This window comes from Lycium ferocissimum, unplaced genomic scaffold (assembly GCF_029784015.1).
Source record: "Lycium ferocissimum isolate CSIRO_LF1 unplaced genomic scaffold, AGI_CSIRO_Lferr_CH_V1 ctg6085, whole genome shotgun sequence".
Taxonomy (NCBI): Eukaryota; Viridiplantae; Streptophyta; class Magnoliopsida; order Solanales; family Solanaceae; genus Lycium; species Lycium ferocissimum.
In genome coordinates this window covers 48,039-72,057 of record NW_026726221.1, presented here as the reverse complement: position 1 = coordinate 72,057, position 24,019 = coordinate 48,039, and positions in this window count along the sequence as shown.

The following is a 24,019-nucleotide window of genomic DNA, read 5'->3' as shown; positions in this document are numbered from 1 at the left end:
ATGCATATATGTTTTGAAGGCCGAAGGGCAAATGCATGCAAGTATTTATGTTCCATATAGAAAATATGTATTCCCTACAATTGGCGTATAAGATTTGCGAAAGGATCAGTAACGATCAGGAGGGATAGTAGAGTGAGCGGTGCTCGTGGTTAGCCTCGGGTACCCTCCGCCCCTATCAGTCATACCGGTGCACCCGTCACTTTTATAACGATGAAGCGGGCGCATATCCGGCCGCCGAGTCAAACCCTAGAGTCCGATATCCCCGACACTCCGCCCTCTCGCTAACTATAATCTATCGAAATCGGTTATATACACTCACCTTATACGCTAATTCCTTCAAGGTGAGCCGCGTATGTTTATGAACCCCGCCCCATGGAACCGAGGGGCACCCTTATATCACCTCCGATAAAGATGTCCTTGACCATACAGATGCATTACGATGAGTATATTATCGTGCAACCGGTAGGATAAGTATCTCAACCGACCGTCTTATAAGCACTAATCAATCGCAGTCCGCCGCAAGATATCTGACAAGTCTACGAGGATGCAAACACCACCAGCTTGGACCCGAAGAACTCGGCTCACGCGTAGAAAATCACGGCCCCCGACTGCCGCTAATGATTCACACGATCATCCCCTCGCCCTCGCCTGGGGATCCGTTCTGCATACTAACCGAGTAATGAATGATGATCGATTCTCGTAGGGTCCCATCATCTCGCCCCTGGGCCGGGGCCGAGGTGGCCTCACGATGCTTCCGCGAGCCGGGCGTGGAGCGCCGCCCGTTATTATTGCTGGATGCTCCAAATCCCTCCGTACGGCGGCGCGGCGGAGTGTTCTAGCCAGTCGGAGGCACAATATCCGGCTCTATCCGAGCACGAGCCCATTAGTCGCCGGGCTCGCTAGTCTCACCTCGTTTGCCGTATACTTGCCCTTCGGGCAACCGGGCCTTCCCTCGGAGGCATCGCCGAAAACATAACATTCATCGGTAGAGGGAGTCATCCTCGTTTGTATATAACACATTATCTATCGCACGATCTAAGATCGAAGAAAAAGACAACATCCTAAATGTCCCGTAGCTTCCTCGTTTAGAGAGGTGGTGCACAACACATCGATAAACAAGACTCTACTAGACACGATCCGTGGACACTCCGGGGACAGCGCTATGATACCACTTCTGTCACGACCCAACCCCGTAGGCCGTGACTAGTGCCCGATCTGGGCACCCAAACACACCTATCAAACGCTATCACAAGGTATATCAAACGCATCCAAGTATCCAACAGAAGCCGACAAGGCTATGTCTCAAATTTAGATAATTTCCAGAAAAATTTCGGCAGAGTTTCCTTTGTTTTACGGACTATCCAAAATAACCCTGCGCACGTAAAAATACCAACAAAGGCCACACAGGGCCAACAACACAACATATATACACATATACGGACCGGCCGCCGCGGCATAAACGGGATCGCCAAACACAACATATACAAACACAACCGTACGAAAGTAGGCACAACCCACAAACATGTCCACGGACCTCTAAACAGACAGACGGAATCATATGACGGGACGGGGCCCCGCCGTACCCCGAGCAAATAAATATATACACACGGACGAATATGTACCAAAGGTAGGCTCGAATAAGAAGCACTCCAATACCGGCCCGATGAAAATCCTAGGCGGGCGGATCACCAAAATCGTACCGCGGGCATGAAACGCGGCCCCCCGACGAAAGGGGTCAGTACGGAATATGTATTGAGTATGCAAAGTAGAAATATACAATATATCAAATCTGAGTCATAATCGAAGCGGAAATACAGAAAGTAAGTACATATCTAAAATACCAAAACGTTTACTTATTAATAATATTTTTCTCAAGAAAATGAATTATGCATAGGACTGGGTGTCACACCACATACCGCGGTCAAAATCCGGCGGCACTATCACATCACATAACATACCGCGGCCAAATACCAGTGACGTAATATCGTTATAATATACCGCGGCCAAATACCCGTGGCAATATCACACGAACATACCGGCCAAATACCCAGCGGCTATATCACGTAACATAACATACATAACATAACATAACATACCGCGGCCAAATACCCGGCGGCAATATCATATAACTAAGATACAAATCATTATTTCAAACCCAATAGAATAACCAAAGCGTCTCTTTGTTATTTTCAACCCAAGGAAATAGTCAATTCAAATTTTCTCCGAATGTCACTCGAAAGCATATCAAGCCAAACTTAAAATCATAATCCCGTATCAAAATCACATGCATATGAGCAAATAAATAATTAAGCTACCTTTCAAAAAATCGATGACCAAATATATTTACTAACATCGGAAAGTGCGTAAACAAGTTTGATTTATCGGAATTAGTACACCAAAGCTACAACCTTCGAAATCGTCCTTATGTGTCAAATCGTATTATCAAACTCAATAAAGTAGTTAAAATAACTATTTTATAGTAATCGGAAGCGATGGTCAAAAGTTCTCTTTCGAAATCTCGCAAAACATATCAAAAGATAAGTAAAATAGTCATATTTGAAATCGAATAATCATTACAACATTTTCTTTCAAAAATTGTCTAAATTACATAAAAGGGCATCGCGGGACCCACCGACGGGTGTAGACCCGAGCATTTGGGCCCGCCTATGGAAAAAACATACTCATCCTACATCATACAAACTCCTACGAAAATTTCAAAGCAATTCGAGCTTTTCTGAGAAAGTTATGAGCGTTTGAACTTTTGGAATTGCTAAAGAATAAGCTTTAAAACCAAAAATCAGCTTTCATGACATCTTTACAAATTATGAATTCCATGGATATAAGGATCAATGTTATGGCATATGAGCACAAGAATACCAAGGAAACACATGCGAATCATAGACAAGCTCGGATTGCGAGAATAGAATTTCCTAGAGGCTCGTATCATAGCCTACTTTAACTAAGGCATGCCAAAAAAGAAAGGTTACTTTACATACCTCAAACGCTCTCCAAAATGATCCAAACTCAAGCTAAATCCAACCTATGATTCGGGCTGCCCACGATCTATAAACAAGCCATAAAATGCCAAACATTAGCTAATGACTTTTAGGCCTTAAATTCCAAATTCGCCCTAATTCTACAGAAATTTGGGCAGCATTTCCCCTGTAAATAGGCTACTCCGAGAATTTAACTCGGCCATATCAATCAACAACAACAACAACAACCAACCTAGCAACATCAACAACCAATCCGGAAAGCAATACAACAACAATAGCTTTCTTTTCCATCATTTATCAACTTTCATAATTTCAATTCGACGACTTACCTTCAAGCCAAAATCGACGCTTATATATTCACATACTAACCCGAACCCATACCAACAACATTTCAAGACATCCTAAGCAATTCATACAACATTTCCAAGCGGGACCATATCATAATAGTATCATCCTGTATGTTACAGATTTTCTTTGACTCGAAAAAGATAAAAAGCATATTATTCTTCGAAAAACTTTCGTTATATATTTGTGTCATGATTTGAAAGTTAGCCTGATTGTGAGTATTATGTGAGTCAGTGGGTTCGCTCGGCCCTGAATAAGGGTCGGGTGCCCATCACGCCCTAACGGAAATTAGGGTGTGACATATAATGATACTCGTACCTCTGTATCACATCCTTGCCAATATATTCTATACGATAAGAAGGCCCTCGTCAATATCTAACTTATTGAGTAATATTCATCGTTCTTTTTTTCCTCTTCTAACCAATCATATCCCTTCTTAACATTCACAACAATAACTATCCTTGGCGAATCTTGCATTCCGTATCCTATCCCTTTTAGACATTAAGCTTCATCATCCTTATAACTGATACTCTTTTCCCTTTTTCCGTAATTCATGTTTTACCTCTTTCTGCTCGTAAATCATTTGCATATATACAGGCAAGGGTTATATTTAAATACCTACGTATCGTTTCCACGTCTTACCTTGAGGGAAAGTTAAAACTCCCATCTGATCATATCGATGTCTCAATAATAAAACACTTCTACGGTTGCTAACCACTCACAATATAAACACAGTCGTTCGCTATTGTCCAACTGAAAATTTCCATCAGAACTTCTCTCCTTTTCAAGTCTCTTCAGTAATGCTCCAAAAGTTATCTTAACAGAATTGCATATAATATATCGATACCTCCCTCAAGGGTGCTTAAACATTAATAAAACACTAATTGTGCCTAGCGTCATCACTCATCCCCTCATACTGTACTATCTCTTCTTACTTACAAGTCATTCATATCTTACGAATTCCTCTTGACACCCATTAATCGTAATACAGTAGGTATAATTTCTTCATCAACTACGTCATATACATACCTCTCCTGTTTAATCATACCATTGCCATGTTACCAGTCGTACTCTTAACCTGTCGTATGACCATAAATTCCACTCAAGGTTCCTATTTAATATTACTCTTTTTCCTTTCTTTAAGATAATCATTAGGTCATTATGACTTACCATTGTTACATAACATCAAACATTTCAAAATCATACTTGCTTAATTTTAACACTTTATCAAAGCGACAAATATACCTTTCATTTTTGGTTGCTCTGGTCTTGAAATTCCGACGAATGTGGGACTTCCTATTGCCCTACTCTAGAACCCTGATCTGGAACGAATCGCTCTAACATGGGCTAGAAAAATTCTTCTTCCTGTTGTCTCTCTATCGGTCGTTCACCACCACCCGGAACTTCTACAAATGTACCAACTATACTAATCTGTCCGGTCTGACTACCACCTTCATTTGAGCCTTGCCCCGAAGATGCTATCAAGTCTTGGTTAATAGGATCCTAGGTTGTAAACTCCTCGGTTCCTCAGAGGGCCCTGCACTCTCCGCTGGTCTACCATAATCCGAAGCTTGTGATTTAACTTCCAGCATTGGCCTTTCCCTTCCTTACCCAGCTATGGCCAAAGGTGAAACTGGCAACATCGAAGCTTTCATGGATCCTTTAAACTTGTCAAAGTCGATGATACCTATAGCACTGATTCATCCTGAACCTCTGACGGATCTGTTTCCATATAAGACATGATCTCAGATGGGTCTATCTCAATGGAGGATACATCCTTACTTGGGTCCTCCTCTAAAGTGTAACTTAATCCTTCCCCTGTCATCATTGCAACCCTTAAATCACCCATAATCTTTTCTGAAGGTGTCGTCATTAAACTTTAAAAAAACAAAGGTCAGGGTTGAAGATTTACACCCTATGACTCAGCTCTATAGCACGATCTAGAATACAAAGAAGGGTAACTATCCTAAATGCCCTGCAGCTTCCTGTTTATAAGTGTGGCGCTCCTCACACCCATAAACGAGACTCTATTGGGCAAGGATTGTAGACAAACCCTAGGATGAATTGCTCTGATACCACTTTTGTCACGACCCAATCGGAGGGCCATAACGGGTACCCAGAGCTAACCTACCGAACACCACCTGACATACATGCATCTCATAATTATATCTAGGTGGGCCATAAGCTAGCTCATCAATGCCATAATCTGTAAGGACACAAGCCCAAAGGATATATATTTACATTGTCAAACTATGCCCAAGTATACAACCATTAAGGCTATCTGAATAATGCTACAACAAAATAAGGACCGAGATGGTCACAAAGTAACTAACTATACGCATCTATCTACGAGCCTCTACAGGAGTACGTAACATAAAAGGACGAGACAAGACCCCGTCGTACCCATTTGTACACAAGATGGATTATACCAACTGGACTGCAGCTCCGGAACAAGTGGAGCGCTCCAGTACAACCGCTAAGAAGACAGTCTATGAGTCTGAACCGTCTCTCTATCTACCTGCGGGCATGAACGCAGCGTCCACAAGCAAAAGGACGTCAGTACGAATAATGTACCGAGTATGTAAGTCATGAATAACAAAATAATGAAAGTATGAAAACTACATAAGATAAAGAGATCAATATGTACCTCTAAATCCCTCTTAAGGCGGATGTCATGAGTGCTTAACTTTAAAAAAAAAACACTTTTATACATACATATATATAGTATCCTGCCTGGCCATTTAGGCTCGGTGTTAGCATCATATCATCATCCCGCGTTCGGGGTAACATCACAACTTGCCCACTGCAGTGGCGTGCACATCTACATGCCTGCCCGGCCGACTATAGCACTGCGCGGTATGAGAAAATACATACATATATATAAAGCATGCATGAGAGCCCAAATAAAATCTATAACTTTATCGGAGTGACGTAAGGTCGGTAAACCTCCGATTATCATTATGGAACTATCATTATGAACATATCTCAACTTGAAAGAATAAAATCATAAGATGAGATCAACATCAATGAATAAAATCAATAATCATATGAGAAAGATAATCATAAGACAATTATCAACAATAACATAACAAGAGCAAGAACCATGAGTTTCTAGCATATCTAGAAACAAGGACATTATAGATATCATTGGTATGGGTTTGTATTGATAGGATTATGCCATAAGAAAGAAAGGGACAGCCTTAACATAACTTGTCATCTCCTTACTACTCCTCACCTATCCTCCTGAGTTTGCAAATCTACATTCAAGATAATTCACATTAAGTTTAACTCGTTGAAACGCTCATAAGATCAAACTAGACTATTAGGTGAGCTAACGAAATTTGGGCAGCATCTCCCCTATATCACTTACTTCCACCAGATTCAAAAAAAAAAAAAAAAACTCCCAAACAACAATAAAAACATCTACAATACCATAGCCAAGGGATTTATATTCAAATTGGACTAAAATCAATCCAAAACTTTTCTTCATAATCAATCCATAACAACTTTAACACAATCCCTTATACGATTTGCTTGTATACAACACTTCCTCATCTTCATTATTATCCCGCATAACAAGATTATACTCATAACATACTAATAATTATAGCTCAAGTTAATTTACAACTCAAAATATCATCAAATTCATATTTGAACTTTTCCTCCAATTTCTTCTCCTCAAATCATAACATATTTACCACATAAACTCATAAGCATGGAACTAAGATGAAATCTTACCTCAAAATTCAAGGACACTTCAATTCCAAGGTTACTCCACCTTAAAAATACTCACCCAAGCATCTTCAAGAAGAGGAGACCAGTATAGACCTCACTTGGAAATCCCTAACCACTTTAATCTTCACTTTGATCTTTGATTTAGGCTTGGAAATATGTTGGAATATGTTTTGAGAGGTTTCTAGGGCTTTCTAAGACTTGGGGTTATGCTAAAAGTTATTAAAATGAAGAGGGGATCAAAATTATATAATTTTGGAAATCCACCACCTCCATTTTTAGGGCCACAAATTACTGGTCGTAATTCAAATTACGGTCCGTAATTCAAATATAAAATCATATACAGACCGTAACTTTCACTGTATTTCTCGAATTTGTGATCTGTAAATTGCATTAGAAAGATAACATCCTGAACTTCAATTTGCATACATTATGCATTCCACAATTCCTCATATTCTAGGAGATATACGTCCCTCAAGTTGGACCAAAAATCCTGTCCAGAATTCTGCCATTTTTTTCCAATGTTTCGACAAACTTAATTTCTTCGATTCGCTTGATCCCAGAACCTTTAAATACTTGTTAAAAGTCTTCCTTAACTTTATAGGGGTATCATAGCCTCTCGGAACTTACGTTAGTTTGCTTATGACGCCATCGACACGAAAATTTACGAGGTGTACCCACCACCTCCAAAACTGCCTTCTCTGGAATTTTTTTTAAAATCCTTACGTACGGCCCATATCTCAAAATACGGATCATATCTCACTTATACGACCCATATACCATATTTTCCAAAAATAATTTTGACGAACTGATGCAAGAAAATAAAGACAAGATAGAAAGAAGACACAATTGATAAACAATTGGACAATAACTAGAAGAACTAGTCCTAGTTACCTTCCAAAAGGATCAAAGGCACCTATCTTATGCAACAATCCTCAAGAGAATAACAACCTCTTGCAAATTGAATGATCAAAATAAGGTTGTACAATTTGGAGTCCGCCAAATCACAACAAGTCTCAACTAGAGAGAAAAGTTCAATATTCATATATTTCAAGATAGGTTGAAAAATGAGAAATAGTTCTAAGTGTAGCTTATATAGGTAAAGTATACACCTAGTCTTTAAATAATAACCACAAGTCGGCTTTTAAAATATGGCCTCACAGGGCTCCAAATTATTAGCCACACGCATGGGACTCCAAAGTGGGTCCATGGGCTAGCACAAATAAGTCCATAGGCTGCTTCCCCGGGCTAGGAAGTGTCCACAGCTCCTGAAACGCAAACTCCTTATCCAAAGCTAGGTGAACACCATGAAGGACCATAGCCTAACTCCTAGTGAATGGCCGGGACGGCTGGGACATGTCTCGATCAGTTTAGACTGCATCAATGATGGAGTTGATATAGCCATGATAATGATCCAACTGTGCTATAATGATGTGGTTGAGGTTGATGCTGCGGTCGAGGTTGATATTAATGTTGTAATTTCGAGGACGAAATTCTTCCAAGAAAGGGAGGATGATGCAATCCAAATTATCATGATGACGACTCAAGTGTTCAAGCCGAGGAGACCAAAATTGAAGCCCTAGAGGATGTGGATTGAAGCCCAAGATCTCCCCCACAGAAAGAGCAAGTCTAGTAGCCCAAATTAGGACTTCTAGAAGGTCTAGTGTGAACATGAGGTGCTGGTCTAATGTGAACGAAGGAAGCGTCCCTTTTTGTGTTTTCTAGGCTTATTAAAGGCTATTTTGACTTTCATAATGTGTAGTGGCTCACTTTTTTCACGACCCAACCGGAGGGCCGCGATGGGCACCCGGTGCTAGCCCACCCGGGCACCACGTCACATACTTTCACTTCACATCTAGGTGAGCCACATAGTTAAATCATGCTTTTCATTCATCATCATTCTAATCTCATTGGGAGACAATTCACTTATATCATCATTAACATCTATGCCCATATAAATGTACATAAGACGATAAGGCTAACAAAATAATATCCCAAAATATAGGCCGACAAGGCCAAACATATCTAACCATATACACATGTCTACGAGCCTCTAAGAAGAATACATCATATCATATGGGCGGGACAGGACCCTGCCGTGCCCATGAATATGTACACAAAAGAATCTATACCAAAAGCTGTGGCTCCGAATGAAATGGAGCTCCGCTATGTAGTCCCTGAGAAATACAGCTATGGATCAAGTCTGTCTCCCTGTCCACCTGCAGGCATGACGTAGCGTCCACAAACAAAAGGACGTCAGTACGAAGAATGTACTGAGTATGTAAAGCATGATCAATATCAATATGAAAGCATAATAAACAACGTATGAAATAGTATAGGATGGGAGATAATAATATCATCGTCATAGCACTTACTTGCCTTTCATAGGGACATTCCATTTCTATTGCGTATCCGTGTACATACATCCATATCCATATTTGTCTACGTATCCGTACTCATAGACCTTTCGTATCCATTTTCGTGTTCGTATTCATATTTCCATTCATACTCACAATCATCTCATTTACATCTCGTATACATTACATACACATAGCCTTTACATAACATTTACATATACCTAGCATATTCGTACTCATATTGATGTCATATACATAGCATTTATATAGCATACCCGACCACGAAGGTTCGGTGTTTCACATACCTAGCCCTACCAAGGCTCAGTGTCATACCTGGCCCTACCAAGGCTAAGGGTTATCTGTTATATCCCGAATTTTATGCATTGGGACATTCCGGGCTAACCACGATAAGTTAAGGGCAAGACTACTCCGGGATGCGAGGTTGAGATTTTTGACCTTCGATTTTGTTTTAATGCATAAGTTGTTTATGAATTTTATTGGTATGAAATATTAAGGGAAATTAGGGGCTAGAAGTTGAAATAAAAATTTCATGAAAAGGTCAAAGTGGCCGTGTGTTAAGGTGGGACCCACATGTCGGGATTTTATAAAGGACATATGAAGAGATATATGGGTAGTACATGTGAAGTTGAGCAAGTCCTAAGAAGGACCCATAAGTTAAAAATGAGTGTAAGCCCTCCAAAAGGACGATTTAAGAAAACGTCTTCGGGTGATTCGACTTCGAGGGGCCAAAACGGCATTATGAGTTTGGAATTTGGGAAAACTCCCAGGATGAAAGTTGTATATAATTGAAATATCTTTCCAACCATAGGTCGTGGGTTCACAGGCGACATCGGGATAAGGAGATATGGACGTTTTAAGGCAGAAGGTCAGTGGGCCAGGCCCAACCCGAGGCCAACCGGGTCAGGCCCATTACCCACACCTTTTTAAATGAAATATCAGCCTTTTCTCCTCATATTTCATACCAAAACACCCAGAAAATTCTGGAGAAAAAGAGAGAGGAGAGCCTAGAGAGAAAAACTAATTTTGACAAAAATCCGCGCCCCGAATTCCGAAGCCCATGAAGAGAAACTTGTCGTACGTCGCGTTGCCTTCAATTTGAGCTAAAAATCAACCAAGAAGAAGAGCGTGGACGTGGTGGCATCACACTTGAGGTAAGATTAAGGTTCCTTTTCATTGTTAACAAGTTTATTCAGAGTTTAATGGATTAGAACGGAGGGAATAGTGTGTAGAAATAGATGAAATTCATGAAACTTTGTATGTTGATGTTGAACCGTGAGTATGGGATGTTTTGTGACAATGAATGAACTAAATTTTATTTAGTATTTTTGGTTGTTGTTGTATGGATTCTATGATGAGAATGATGGTTTAATGATTCAAATTGAAGTTGTAATCGTTTGTAGGTTGTTGGAGAAGGTAATGTGATTTTATCATAATTTCTTGTATTATTGAGGTTAATGTTGTTAATGTGTAGATTGTTGGTGTAGTTTATGAATTTGGAAGAAAGAAATGTGTTGTTGTTATCCCTATGGCAATTGGAAGGTTTTGGGTTTGTGGAATGTTGTCGAATTATGTAGAAAAGAGTTATTGACGTTAAAATGCATTTTGAATTGATTGTTGATGTTGTTAGTGTGGTTATTGGTATTGTTGTTGAAGATTTGGCCGAGTTGAATTCTCGGGGTTGTTGAATTTAGGGGGAAATGCTGCCAAATTTCGTAGATAAAGTGTTAGCCTAGAATCGAATTCGGAGTGCCTATGGCTAATGTTTGGTATCTAATGATGTTGTTGTAGATTTGGGAAGCCGAGACTTAAATTCGGATTAGCTTAGGAAGCGGACAAGGTATGTAAAGCCTAACTTTTCTTTCTTTTGGCATGTCCTAGCGTAAGTACGAGTCTCGGGGGAATTTCATTCTTAAGATCCGAGCACGTATACGATTCTTATTTACTTCTTAATGTTAGCATCCTTAATATGGTCACATTATGGTTCTTAAGTCTTTTGTACAATTGGATTTCAATTTTTGCATAAAGAATATTGTTTTTAAAGGATTCTATAACTACGAACAACCGTAACTTTCATAGACGAGCTCGGATCGTTTCGAAACGTTCGTGGGAGATTCCATAATGAATAAGGTCTCCAACTTTCATAAATGGACTCGGATTGGTTGGATACTCGTCCGTGGGCCCCGAGACTTTCCCCTGTGTAGTATTAATGACTTTTGAAAGGATTTAGTGTGACTATCGTCTTAACCCTCGAGTATCGATCACTTACTTCTCTATTAAGTTTGTAATGACGATTATGCCCCTAATTCTCGTAAGTTATTTCATATGGTTTGATACGTATCTATGAGTCCTAAAGTCCTATTTGACATACCCTCGAACGACATTCGGAAGAAACTTGATTTGACTATCGTCTTAATTTTTAAATGATGATTCATATTAAATGTTCTATTGAGTCTTTGAAAGTATTTTAAACTGCATATGGTTGCTCACGACTCTGCTCGTGCATATGGTTGTTACATCCTTCACCGAGTCCCGGGCCGGTTATGTATCGTGCGCACTATGTTATTTTCCGGTGTGATGTTTGTGTTACGGTTCACCGAGCTCTCGCTAGAGGGACCGGTTCCGTTTATATTGGTGTTATCTTGTGTTATGGCGTTACGGTAGGCTATGATGTGTTATGGGGATATGTCGGGTACGGAGATATGAACCTTACGGTGTGATCTTTGTGTTGTGGCGCCAACGACGGGCGGGCGACCACAGTTCTAAGAGCCCTATGCATGATTTGTATTTTTATGAGTAAGCATTTTGATATTTTGAATATTGCCTTTACTTTCTGTACTCCTGGTTTTGATTATGATCCGGTTTACTATATTTCATGCTTTGCATACTCAGTACATATTCGTCGACCCCTTTCTTCGGGGCCGCGCGTTTCGTACATGCGCAGTACGGATACTTATTTGGATGATCCATGACTTAGGATTCCTGTTCGGTGACTTGGAGCGCTCCTTGTTCGGAGCCTATACTTTGACCCAGCTTTTGTTATTATATATATGTATATATTTGTTCACGGGTACGGCGGGGCCCTGTCCCGTCATATGATTCTGTCATTATTCTTAGAGGTCTGTAGACATATATGTGTGGGTTGCGGGTGATCACTGTTCAGTTGTGTCTGTGTGATTTGTGATTTGGACGTCCCCCTATACTATGATAGCCTTACCGGCTTATATGTGATATCATCTGTTGAAAGATGTGATTATGATCTGTAAATACATTTGTGACAACTTTGGCGCGACGTTTCACTTTTCTGTACGTATATGTTATTTGTATACTGTATAAGTTATTCGTATGCTATTTCTGATTAATGGGTGTGTACGGGTGCCGGTTCGGGGCACTAGTCGCGGCCTACGGGGTGGGTCGTGACATTATCCATACCCAAACGCAATGTGTGCGCGCGCATTACATATATACATATCTACTATATTCTACCTGGCCATATAAGCTTGGGGTTTCATAATAGCTACACATGGGCACATAATACATATAAGCTCATAAGCATCTTTAGCCTTTTTACTATCGTCATTCATTACATCTATCCTTAAAGGGATTTCTCGTTGTATAAGGAACTTAGTACAATCGTATCATATCTAGAATCATAAGCTTAATAGCTTTAAGAGATAGGATCATTAGAGAATATCGTAGGCTCATAGAAGGATAAATATTTGGCCAAAGAACCATGCCTTATGAAAGAAGGGTTAGCCTTACATACCTTTCCGTTCCACTATTCTATCACTTGCACGTGCTTCTTCAGTGCTCACGTTTCTACCTTCATTAGAGTGTATACTAACATTAGAGAATTGATAGCTTAGCATTCATGACTAAAGCTAGGAAAAATTGGGCAGCATCTCCTTTATTTATACGACTTCCTCCATTTCATATATCAACTACCAAACATCAATAATAATATTCACAATATCATCACAATAGCCTTTATTCAACTACATTATCCCCACTTCTCAATTCACTCCAATTCATCCATATTCATGGTCATATCACACAATTTGGTTCATTCATATACAAGGTCTATTCCATGTTCTCAACATCATTTATAACATGATTATAATCATAATGTATCAAGAATCATAACTCAATCCGAACGTTTGCTCAAAAGTGACACTTCTCCCACATTTATGACCCACTTCATATTTCTTTAAATAATCCAAGTGTTTCAACTTTAAAATACCTTAAATAACATGGAAACATCATAAAACTTACCTTATATGGTGTAGGAATGAACCTTGGGTGCAAACACCTCACTTGAGAAAAACCCTAGTTTCACCTTTACTTGGATTCTTGTCTTGGATGAACTTTAATGGGTTTCTTATACTTGATTCACTTGGTTTGATGAAGTTGAACACTAATTTCTCTTGAAATCTTGTGGGAGAAGTGTAGAGAAATATTCTAGAGAGAAGTGGAAATGAAATGAAATAAAACTTGATCCCTTATTAATAATCACTGAATCTGTCCCGACCAGAACATACGGACCAACATACTGTCACGACCCAGCCCCGTAGGCCGTGACTAGTGCCCGGGCTGGGCACTCGTACCCACCTATCAATTATAAGCAGATCATAGCAAACATAATGAGAACTTATACGTACGGAAAAAGCACGACACCGCGTACACATTTATATACACATATCATATATACAGACTGAGGATATACAGAACACAAATATAACTGAACAGTGCTACCCACAACCCACGTTCATGTCTACGAGACTCTAAACAGTAATAACAGAACCATATGACGGGACAGGGCCCCGCCGTACCCTTAATAGATATATACACATGTAACAAAAGAGTCTGTACCAAGATCTGAGCTTCGGACAAGGGAGCTCTCCAAAATAGCTGAGCGGGGATCCTAAGCTGGCGGCTCACCCAAACGAATCTCTGCACCTGCGCGGCATGAAACGCAGCCCCCGAAGAAAGGGGGTCAGTACGGAATATGTACTGAGCATGTAAAGCACGGAATACAATAAATAGAACCATAACCGAAATGGAATTTGTCAAAATAAGTATAATAATCGGGAAATCAAAGACTTGCCTGGGAATCATATATCATGCATGTCTATATCATATCATCAAATCATTATGTACATATAGCATACCCGGCCCTCAAGTGAGGGACTCGGTAGATATAATCATATAATCATCATGTATGGTAATCATGTAATCATATGCATAAGTCGTACCCGGCCCTCTAATGAGGGACTCGGTGAATAGGATCATCAAATGCCATCCTGGCCGCCATCCCCATAACATCACATCATCATATCATCATATATAAATATATAGCGTACTCGGCCCTCTAGTGAGGGACTCGGTGAACAATGCAATGAGACTGTGCACGAATACGTACCCGGCCCGGGACTCGGTGAATAGATGCATTGAGGCATGCACGAGCAGAGTAGTGAGAAACCATATGCACACAAATTATTCCAAAGACTCGATGAAATAAGTTAGGCGAACCATCATTCGAAAATCGGAACAATAGTTATATCAAGTACCTTTCGGAGATATATCGGAACTTATCAAACCGGACTTAGAAATCATAATTACATATTGAAATCATATGCGTAACAATCCTCATTTAAAATGCATAAAAATCATGATCCTAAACTTGTCAAATAAGTAGGGAATCCATACTCGGAAGTCAAGGTGAAAATAGTACTAAATCTTTCTTAAAGGTCATTAAGGATAAGCATAGAAAAGCCGCGGGCCCCACGGACGGGTGTCAACCCCATCCGAGCCCGCCTATGAGCGTTGGGGGACTGGTATGTCTCATGAAGTTACCTACTAGGTTTCGGGGCGATCCGAGCTCGTCTACGAAAGTTACGGGCGTTCAAAGTTTTGGCGTCTTTTAAGAATAAAATTCTTACAAAACTTTTGAAGTTTCCATCAAATGAAAACATAAGTACTTTAGTTAAGCTACATCAAAGAAGTAAATATTTAGAAGCGAATAAGATACGTATATAGCTCGGATCACACGAGTGGAGTCACCCCGAAGCTCGTATCACAACCTAATTAAGACTAGGACATGCCAAAAGAAGGGAGGGTGAGCTTTACATACCTCGGTCGCTCCCTAAGCAAATCCAACTCAAGTCTCGGCTCTCCAAGGTCTACACAACGTCAATAAATATCGAACATTAGTTGGAGACATTTAGGAATTCTATTCCAAACGAACATCAAATTCTACCGAAATTTAAAAGATTTTCCGTAAATACACCAACCCCGAGATTTCAACTCGGTCTAATTCATCAACAACAACCCCAACAACCAAACTAGAAACATTAATATTCAATTCCAACGCACTCTAACATTAAATACACTTCTTTATATAATTCAACAACATTCATTATTTTCCATTCAACTACTCACATTCAAACCAATATCAACGTTTATACATTCGATTACTAATCCAAAACCATTAAAATAATATTCAAGAATGCTTTAAACAATTCACACAATATTTTCAACAATCCAACCAACACTCCAATCCACCCGAAATCCTCCCCAAACCCGAGAACAACACCAACATACTTCCTTCCTCCAAAACTCATAAACTACACCAACAATCTATAAGTTAATAGTGTCATTACCAAAAATACAAAAATTACATAAAGATTACATTGCCTTCCAAATCAGCCCACAACCATCATAACTTTAAATTGATTCATTAACCTTTCATTACCAACATAGAATCCACACGACAACCATAACCACAACACTAAATAAAATTAATACATTCTTGGCACACATACTACACATGCACGGTTTCTACACCATTCACACGGCTACCACATCAACATGCCACTTTCATGATTTCCATCCATTTCTACACATTACAACAATACAAAAACATGTTAAACACAATTAATTCATCCCTCCTACATCACCACACACACACGGCCACACACACACATATTCGGTCCAACACCAACATCCATATTTTCATGATTTTTGTTCATTTCCACACTTAAAAACATACATAAATCATGCATAACATATAAAAGAGAAGATTAAATAATACCTTCTTCTCCCAACTTCTTTCACTCGGCTAGCCTTGTTCTTGCAAGAATAAGAGCTTTGCTTGTTCTAACAACTACCTCACGTTAAAGAGCACCTTTCAATTAGTAGGAAAACTAGGAGAAATTATTTTTGGGATGAAGATTTTTGGCCTTCCTCTTCCTCTAGCTATGGCCGAATGGCCCCTTATCTCTCCTCTCCCATTTTTTCTTGAAATTTCTAGAGGTGAAGTGATGAAATAAGATGACTTTGTCATCTTTTAATAACACATAGTAGCCAACCATGTGGCCATGGCCCACATAACCACATGGCCGGCCACCTAGTCCTTCATTTCTCTTTTTTTTTTTTTTTTTTGGTTGAATTTTTAACTTTCCAAAAATAGCATACTTACTAAAAATGGAAATTGCCTCCAAGTGTTTCCTTAACATTTCCATACCAATAAAATCATACACAACTTAAGCCTTTAAAGCAACCAAAAGTCTCTACTTCATACCTCGGAATAGTCTTGTTCCCAACTTGTCGTAATTCACTCATATTGTCCCGTGGTTCAAAATACGGGATATAACATCCTTCCCCCCTTTAGAACATTCGACCTTGAATGTTCAACTAGTCTTATAAAGTCATGTAAGGATCTCGGGGGTTCACTTTCTTGCCATAGTATGCAACGTCATCTACCGATCGTATTTCTTCTTTGCCTCTTCTTCAGCTTCTCAAGTCGTCTCCTTCCTATTACTACTTCGTCACAATGCCTTAATACAAGCCATATCTTTAATACGCAACATTCTTGCCAATCAATATAACAAGGTCCAAAGTATATCTTAAGTTAGACTTCTCCTCCTTGCCGAATCTTATTACGCTTTTCGTGGAACACATAACTTCGCCCTCTTTTGGTAGCCAGCTAGCTCCGATCATCTTGCTCAAACCATCTTATACTCAACTTGTAATACCCTAAAAACATTACCTTAGGTTATCTCTTTATCTTTAATTCAACCCTTCTATTGTCCCTTTGCCCAGGTCTTGCTCTTAACTTTCAGGTCACACATTACATCGCAATCTTTACAAAAATAAGCGAAGGTGCTCAATTTAATCCGAAGTGCCTTAGCACGGCTTCATTAATCCCTATGTTTGTCTCACTTGTCTACGTCTTCCTTTCCTTACGACCGGTATCGGAACAGATCTTTGGTCCAACCATAACTATATCCTATTTGTCCTTAGTGCAAATTTTACCTTGGTAACCTAATTCAAATCATTTTTTTTTACACCTTCCCCTAATGCACCTAAACTATTATCACCGTATTGGTATCACTGAATTCGGACTCCTCTCATACTATTCTGGTACAACTTGTATAGAGTATGCTCAATCTCAGTCCCGATCTTTTCTTTTCCTGGTTCACTCTGTTCCACCTATTCCTCCCGTCCTAATATTCGCCTATGGCCTACCCCGCTGCACTCTCTTTCCTTCCCTTTCTCACTCATCTACTATGCTTACTTCCTACTATTGAAGGTTTTTCTATTTTCCCCCTTACTCTCCATAAGGCATAGCATTATTAGCGAATAACCTTATTGTCCACATCTTAATTCTTGATCCAACCTAACAGTGTTACCCTCCATGATGTCTCTGCAACCTACTCGTTATCAGACTCTTGTCTTATTCTCCTCTAACCCCCAGCACCATCTCAATTGCTATCCTAACTATTTTCCTTTTTCCCCGATTTTTTTTTTGGGTCTTACTAACTTGTCTCGATAAGGAACCTTACCAGTAGACTGAGCTTCCGTGTCCAATACGTTGTGGTATTAATTGTCTCTATCTGGTACTTACATTTCTCGTATCCGCTTCCCTCCTTTAGGGGTGTACTTATATTACTAGCTGATCATATTCGCCTTACATCTGCATTTTTCACTCTCGGTCAGGCCGCACTTTTGTTTCAACATTCTGATTCCCCTTACTATTTATCTGTTCCCTTCCTTTCTTTTCCTGACATCCTTACGCCAGTACTTTCCAAGTCTACCCTATAGCAAAAACGATATCAAATTGCCTTATGACATTCATGCCATTCATTTTTCTTTTCACTTGAACTTTGTTGTCTTGTCCGATTAATGCCTTCCGTATACCGTCACATTGGTTGCCGGAATACGTACACCCGCTAATATAGCCATGCACGGAGTATCACACGCTTTCCGGTACACATATATAATTGCCAACATCTTACTCACAAAAGATCCCCCAAACACCACTCAAACTGATCCTAACTCTAGCGCTAGGATGTACCTTCTTTTTCTTCACCCGATCTAGTCCGCTCCGGCCTACCAGACCTCTTAAGATTTCCATTTGCGCAGTATGTTCTCAGTCCCTTTTGACCACTCCAGCTTCCCATTTGCTTCTTATGGCTGAAGTTGTAAGGCTTTCAGAAACTTCCCAGGGGGTCACCCATCCTGAAATTTCCCTCACTCTAGCACGCTTAACTTCGAAACTTCGACGAAATACGATGCTCTAACGCTGATATAATCGCGTTCAGCTCACCACAGGACCTTCGTCACGTAATTTGGAGTAAAATAAAATCTTGACAGATTCCCGGACGCCCTCGTAGCACAATTACCGTTTTGCCCCTCTCTCGATTTTACTTATTCACTGTCACCTATGGGTATTACTACTTTCCATCCTAGACTCCCGGGTCCGTAATAACAATGAACACGCCTTAATTACCGTTATTTATAAATACTTGGTCATCAACCCTCGGATTTCCGTCTACCGCTATTAAGCAACAATTATGCAACAGATACACACATATAAGAATATAAATTCTAATAAGGATTCATATACCTGTAGCCGCATCTGGTAGTGCCTCCTGATTCTGTCTACTGGCCAACGCGTATAGGCGGTTCGATGGACCGCTAAAACTGGAGGCTCCGCCGCGACCTCTACCCCGGCCCGCTGGTGCCGGTGTACCCTGCCCCGTAGGGCGCGCAGCTGCTGAGAGAGACGAGCGCGAACCGACCCAAGAGGGCCGGATCGCATCACCTCGAACCACCCCTATACGGGCACTCCTCATAACACGGCCCCGACGGCCGCAAGTAAAGCAAGCACCTGTGCCACGACGACACTCCCCAAAATGAGGTCTACCGCAACGGGAACACTGGGGTATGGGGGCCTCGTCTGACCGGAACCTCTGTCCACCTGTGGCCCTGAAACTCTGGAGCTCTGACCGGCTCCCGAATACCCTATGCCATCAAATCTCCTGCCCGGTAACCGTGGGGGTGCACTCCGTGCGGCCGAGAAGAATACCGTGCACGTCGCCGAGGCTCGCCCGCCCGAAACTCTCCAATACCCGGCCGATCTAGCCTGGGCCGGCCCCTCGTCGTAGTCTCTATCGGGATGACGCCCCCTATGTCGCTCCTCCATACCCTGGGCATACGCCTGTACCCGAGCAATATCCACTCCCGGCTGGGAAGCTATCGCCATACAACTATCAATCAAGTAACTGTCCAGCCCCATCACATACTGATGTACCCGGTCAGCCATGTCAGCCACAATATGAGGCGCGTATCTAGCCAGAGAATCAAACTCAAGGCTATACTCCCGGACACTCCTGCCGGCCCGCCCTCGCACGTAAGAATCCGTGAACCCCGGCTCGCCTCGTCTCTCGGGGTAGAAAATGGCCAAGAAAGGCCCTCGTGAACTCATTCCCGTACGGGCCGTGGAGCGCCCTCACCCCTGGACAGCTCCCATGACTCATACCAATTAGCTGCTATGTCATGCAACCGGTATGACGCCAACCTCTACGGGACTCGCCCCGAGGCCCCGACCGGCCCAGCCGTACGTCGCATCCGTCTCGATGAACTCCCGAGGGTCCTCCTCGGGCTTTGGACCCGAAGAACTCGGCGGATTACAAGTCGAAGAAATAGCGAGCCCTCTCACCGTCACGTATCCGTCCGCACGGTCATCCCCTACTCCGTGCTTCTGAACCTCCGCCCTCGCTACCAATCTGGTAAGCAACTGGACGGTGTCCCTCATAGCCCTGTCCTCCGCCCGGCCGAGGAGCCGGGGCTCGGCACTCGAACCTCGGGGGCGGGCGGTGGAGCCGCCTCCGTCCCGCCTCGGCCGCTTCCGTGCCCTCGGAAGGTGATGGGGTGGCAGAACTGGCCGACCGGGGCACAACCTCCGAATCGGGCTGAGCATGGGCCCTGGTAACTCTCTGGGCCCGACTAGTCTCTCCTGCAGTAGTAGACTTTCCCTTCTAGGTAGCTGTCGCCTTTCTCGGAGGCATTGCTGAAAACATAACAGTCCGTTAGGAGGGAGCCATCCTGATAATACAGCTCTATCGCACGATCTAAGATAAGAAGGAAAGGTAACATCCTAAATGTCCTGTAGCCTCCTGTTTATAGATGTGGTGCACAACACACCGATAAACATATATATCTACTAGACACGGCCTGTAGACATTCCGAGGACTAACCGCTCTGATACCACTTTTGTCACGACCCAGCCCCGTAGGCCTTGACTAGTGCCCGGGCTGGGCACTCGTACCCACCTATCAATTATAAGCAGATCATAGCAAACATAATGAGAACTTATGCGTACGGAAAAAGCACGACACCGCGTACACATTTATATACACATATCATATATACAGACTGAGGATATACAGAACACAAATATAACTGAACAGTGCTACCCACAACCCACGTTCATGTCTACAGGCCTCTAACAGTAATAACAGAACCATATGACGGGACAGGGCCCCGCCGTACCCTGAATAGATATATACACATATGACAAAAGAGTCTGCACCAAGATCTGGGCTCCGGACAAGGGAGCTCTCCAAAATAGCTGAGCGGGGATCCTAAGCTGGCGGCTCACCCAAACGACCGCTCGCACTCGCGCGGCATGAAACGCAGCCCCCAAAGAAAGGGGGTCAGTACGGAATATGTACTGAGCATGTAAAGCACGGAATACAATAAATAGAACCATAACCGAAATGGAATTTGTCAAAATAAGTATAATAATCGGGAAATCAAAGACTTGCCTGGGAATCATATATCATGCATGTCTATATCATATCATCAAATCATTATGTACATATAGCATACCCGGCCCTCAAGTGAGGGACTCGGTAGATATAATCATATAATCATCATGTATGGTAATCATGTAATCATATGCATATGCCGTACCCGGCCCTCTAATGAGGGACTCGGTGAATAGGATCATCAAATGCCATCCTGGCCGCCATCCCCATAACATCACATCATCATATCATCATATATAAATATATAGCGTACCCGGCCCTCTAGTGAGGGACTCGGTGAACAATGCAATGAGACTGTGCACGAATACGTACCCGGCCCGGGACTCGGTGAATAGATGCATTGAGGCATGCACGAGCAGAGTAGTGAGAAACCATATGCACACAAATCATTCCAAAGACTCGATGAAATAAGTTAGGCGAACCATCATTCGAAAATCAAAACAATAGTTATATCAAGTACCTTTCGGAGATATCTCGGAACTTATCAAACCGGACTTAGAAATCATAATTACATATTGAAATCATATGCGTAACAATCCTCATTTAAAATGCATAAAAATCATGATCCTAAACTTGTCAAATAAGTAGGGAATCCATACTCGGAAGTCAAGGTGAAAATAGTACTAAATCTTTCTTAAAGGTCATTAAGGATAAGCATAGAAAAGCTGCGGGCCCCACGGACGGGTGTCAACCCCATCCGAGCCCGCCTATGAGCGTTGGGGGACTGGTATGTCTCATGAAGTTACCTACTAGGTTTCGGGGCGATCCGAGCTCGTCTACGAAAGTTACGGGCGTTCGAAGTTTTGGCGTCTTTTAAGAATAAAATTCTTACAAAACTTTTGAAGTTTCCATCAAATGAAAACATAAGTACTTTAGTTAAGCTACATCAAAGAAGTAAATATTTAGAAGCGAATAAGATACGTATATAGCTCGGATCACAAGAGTGGAGTCACCCCGAAGCTCGTATCACAACCTAATTAAGACTAGGACATGCCAAAAGAAGGGAGGGTGAGCTTTACATACCTCGGTCGCTCCCTAAGCGAATCCAACTCAAGTCTCGGCTCTCCAAGGTCTACACAACGTCAATAAATATCGAACATTAGTTGGAGACATTTAGGAATTCTATTCCAAACGAACATCAAATTCTACCGAAATTTCGGCAGCATTTCCCCTGTAAATACACCAACCCCGAGATTTCAACTCGGTCCAATTCATCAACAACAACCCCAACAACCAAACTAGCAACATTAATATTCAATTCCAACGCACTCTAACATTAAATACACTTCTTTATATAATTCAACAACATTCATTATTTTCCATTCAACTACTCACATTCAAACCAATATCAACGTTTATACATTCGATTACTAATCCAAAACCATTCAAATAATATTCAAGAATGCTTTAAACAATTCACACAATATTTTCAACAATCCAACCAACACTCCAATCCACCCGAAATCCTCCCCAAACCCGAGAACAACACCAACATACTTCCTTCCTCCAAAACTCATAAACTACACCAACAATCTATAAGTTAATAGTGTCATTACCAAAAATACAAAAATTACATAAAGATTACATTGCCTTCCAAATCAGCCCACAACCATCATAACATTAAATTGATTCATTAACCTTTCATTACCAACATAGAATCCACACGACAACCATAACCACAACACTAAATAAAATTAATACATTCTTGGCACACATACTACACATGCACGGTTTCTACACCATTCACACGGCTACCACATCAACATGCCACTTTCATGATTTCCATCCATTTCTACACATTACAACAATACAAAAACATGCTAAACACAATTAATTCATCCCTCCTACATCACCACACACACACGGCCACACACACACATATTCGGTCCAACACCAACATCCATATTTTCATGATTTTTGTTCATTTCCACACTTAACAACATACATAAACCATGCATAACATATAAAAGAGAAGATTAAAGCATACCTTCTTCTCCCAACTTCTTTCACTCGGCTAGCCTTGTTCTTGCAAGAATAAGAGCTTTGCTTGTTCTAACAACTACCTCACGTTAAAGAGCACCTTCCTCTTCCTCTAGCTATGGCCGAATGGCCCCTTATCTCTCCTCTCCTATTTTTTCTTGAAATTTCTAGAGGTGAAGTGATGAAATAAGATGACTTTGTCATCTTTTAATAACACATAGTAGCCAACCATGTGGCCATGGCCCACATAAACACATGGCCGGCCACCTAGTCCTTCATTTCTCTTTTTTTTTTTTTTTTTTTTTTTGTTGAATTTTCAACTTTCCAAAAATAGCATACTTACTAAAAATGGAAATTGCCTCCAAGTGTTTCCTTAACATTTCCATACCAATAAAATCATACACAACTTAAGCCTTTAAAGCAACCAAAAGTCTCTACTTCATACCTCGGAATAGTCTTGTTCCCAACTTGTCGTAAT